The 3,719-nt window shown below is 35.8% G+C and overlaps 1 long non-coding RNA gene across 1 annotated transcript; it reads right to left on the bottom strand.

Annotated features, from left to right (window-relative positions):
• Positions 1–609: 609 nt before the first annotated feature.
• On the bottom strand, positions 610–2,329 carry LOC143303016 (uncharacterized). Its single transcript, XR_013058976.1, has 2 exons — positions 2,300–2,329; positions 610–1,779 (listed from the first exon to the last, which is right to left on the bottom strand). It is a non-coding gene; the product is annotated as an uncharacterized LOC143303016 (long non-coding RNA).
• Between the last annotated feature and the right edge of the window lie 1,390 nt (positions 2,330–3,719).

The following is a 3,719-nucleotide window of genomic DNA, read 5'->3' as shown; positions in this document are numbered from 1 at the left end:
TAATTCGTTTCGAAGTTTTTCTTTATACAGAAGCAAACCCGCGACCGATGAGTTCGCGGCAGGAAACGGTAACAAGGCTCGGCGCAGGATATCCCCGACTCTAAACCCGCGAGCAAGAAGACCATAAACTTAGGGGATTAAGAAGATGCGCATCCTGCAAACCAATCTAACCGGGTTTTTTACGTGTCGCTCACTTAAACATATATTTCTGCTTAATCCATTTCTTCCACAATCACGGCTCTTTTTTTCTTTTATCTTTCCGTCAAGAAAGAAAAAACAGTTTAGATACGTCCTATTATCCTATACCCTCCCTATTTCCATTCATCAGCCATTTTCCACTTACAACAATTACATCTCTTTCTTCTTCAACCCCAACTTTTCTTTCTCAAATAACATTAAGCTTTTCAATAATTTCCTCTTTCTATTCCCTCCCGCTCAACCTTCTTCCAACGGATACATTTTTCTTTCCTGTTTGTGTCCATAATGCGCCATAATTCTCATCCACCCTTGCAATCCACCCTAATTACCTCCATATTTCCTATAATTCTATATAATTACTAGCATTAATACTATTCTATATTATTACGTATATTATTATATATTAATACGTTTCATTTCTTCAAGTGGAATTTATTTAACGTCAATCGCTTTCCACACGGTATCCGTGTAATTACAAGATTCCAACTTCCAACAAGATTCTTTCCGACTAATATATTTCCATATTACAATTACTACCTTTCGTAATGGTGTTCTATTAGATTGCCCGATTCCATTGTACGTTCAACAATTACACCTTTCTTAAAGCAACCATATTATTAACCTCTCAAAACTACTCCATCTGTCGTCTATTGTTTTGAAGCCGAATTTCACAATTTGTGTTCAGGGGTAGAATAAACGATGCACACATGTATCTCCTAAATGTATCTTTACTTATTCTTTAGTCTCTTAGAATCCAAATAAATCCCCTCTTCTACCATCCAGACAATTATATTGCCTTACGTATTGCCTATTATCATTTTATACTCTCTTTTTATTCCTTTCTTACTTCTTTCAACTTTCACGCCTCTAACGTCTACGATCTTTTTACACATTTTATAATTTTCACAAAACTAGCCCATATTTCGACAAAATCTCACACCAAACTAACGTCGCTATTACCTTTCGCACATCCAGATTAGATACGCGCTTATTTTAATTGCGCATCTTTATTACATACCACGTCTTTTCATCCTATACTTTTACGCTTTTATCATTACCTGCTTTACGCAAAACGCTTTACATTCCCAAACAATTTTATTTACACATCTTATTTACACATTCGCACGCTACTTCGTCCTGCCCTTTCTTCGTTTCACACTTTTTCTTCCACGCTCGCACCCAACCAACGAGATTATACGTTTCCTCATTATCAGCGATTAAACGCCCTTTTTCTTCTTCTCGTTAGTCTTTCTGCTTCTCGTCATCGTTCTCCTGCTGCATCGTCCATTCGTACTCGCCGCCAATTTATAGTAACGAAAACAAACCGATATAACCAATTTGTACAACCAATTTGACAATTAGAATTATTCTACGCGTTATATTTACCTCGATCTGCCATCGGCGTACCTTTATGTTCGACTCCAGATACCAAAATATCTTACACAGTTCCGATCACGTAAAACTTCGCAGCAACCGTGGATCATGCGCTCGTCAGATGGCAAAGTGACCGCGAACAAGATGTCGGTCATGAACTACGTAGCGTTCAGATCGACCACTCCGTCCAATAAACTATTCTAGTACCTTGGAATAAATTTATCTCGTATCAAATACCCAATCAATGTCTTGCCCTTCTTACGCTGTCACATCGTCATCGTCTTACTTTCCTGTCTACCATATAGTTTTAGTGTATTATACATATACATTATTCATACATATCATATATTATATGTCGACATATGAAATAGAAGGAAGGCACGCCACAAGTTGGTAAGTCTTTTTTAACTGAAGTATGAAACTTTTTTATTTTTCATTTGTAATGAATAGAACCTTTACCAACATGTTTGTTACATGTTTCTGGTTCAAATGACACGGAGCACGATATAATTTGCGTGCTTTATGGATGAGAATCAAAATACATATCGATAAGCAAACAGAATTCGAATTATACCGTGTTTGGCCTCATTTTAATCAAGAAAGATCTTGTAAGTGCGCTAGCAAAATTTAATTTAAAAAAAAAATGTCAAAGACAAAAAAGTGTTCGATTTGTACTGATAGATGTACATCGTTTAAATGATATCTAAAACTTAGCCCTGAAACTTACCGACGCGTCATGTAAATTCCACATGATTGCCGCCCATTGATTGCCACCTCCATATGGTGGGGATAACGTCCATTCCATTACCGAGAGTAGATTCTTCTCCTGCAATTGTTATCGAAGGTTTCCTTTCCAGTATTCACTTCCATCCAGGTTCGTGCACGTCTCACGATCAAAGTATCAGTGACATATTATATCTATATACTTTCAACGAAAAGCGAAAAGAAAAAATTTCAAAAAAGAAATAAGCAACTAACAAACAAACAAACTAACTAACTGAAGCGAAAAGATGGGAAGAGGGTAATATGTTCGACAAAGTTAGATTTTAAGCTTTTTTTATTGTACTTATTGACAAGTACTATTAATAGATGACTGAAATTGCACAGTAAAAGTTAAATATTACAACGAATCCAATGTGCGCTCTTACTTTAGAGCAGTGGCAGATTATAATTTTTATCGTTTTTGTATAGCGACCATGACACTTGCTTCTTTAAATTTAAATTCTTTATTTTTTAAATTACATTATTTTTAAATTAGATTAAATTATTTAAATTTTTTAAATTACAATCAAGTTATGAAATACTATATATACCATGTCAGAACGTATGTCGGAATATCATGTCGCTGAAATAAATAGTTGAAATAATAAAATAGCGAATAAAATGGATAACAAGTACAAGTAAAACTACAACAAGAAGAAAGTAGAACTAATCGAAACTGACCTCCTTATTTTATTCTATTCGCTCGTGCACGAACAAGAATAAAAGCGAATACTGGGAAGGAACCGCAAATAATAATTGCAGAAAAAGAACCTCTCGGTAATCGCGTGGTCGTCATCCCCATCACAGGGGGGAGGCCCTTTCCCTTAACGCGCCGATAAGCTCAACGGTTGAGCAGCATGTAAAATGATCCAGTGTCAGATAATGCTGAGACAATGTATACAGGTACCAATTTAAAAGTGAAGCCTTTTTATCCTTCACTTTTCTTCAAATCAAACTGTTACTGATTACATATGTATTTGTGGCATTTTCCTGATTAAAGTGAGACCAAATACGGTATAATTCGAACTCTACTTACTTATCGATATGTATCTAATTATCATTTATAAAGTAAGCAAATACGTCCGCAAATTATATCGCGCTTGGTGTCATTTCAATCAGAAACATGTAACAAACATGTCGGTAAAAGCTCCATTCATCGCAAATAAAAAATGAAGGAGTTTGATTTCTCAATTAGAAAAGAGTCACAGCTAGTCACGGTCCTTTATATTTTACATGTTATTATGTTGCGATACGCTTCGACTCACAGTCCCTCTTCCTCTTTCATTTTCTTCATCTTTCGCGTTGTCCTTCTTACGCTGCCCGTATCTACCGTCCCATCGTCAATGTTCAGTGCCTCTGTGCACTGAATCGTTTCTACCTCTATA

The sequence above is a fragment of the Bombus vancouverensis genome, chromosome 8, assembly GCF_051014615.1.
Source record: "Bombus vancouverensis nearcticus chromosome 8, iyBomVanc1_principal, whole genome shotgun sequence".
Classification (NCBI taxonomy): domain Eukaryota; kingdom Metazoa; phylum Arthropoda; class Insecta; order Hymenoptera; family Apidae; genus Bombus; species Bombus vancouverensis.
Note: the sequence above shows the minus strand (reverse complement) of the source record. Positions and strands in the feature narration are given on the sequence as shown.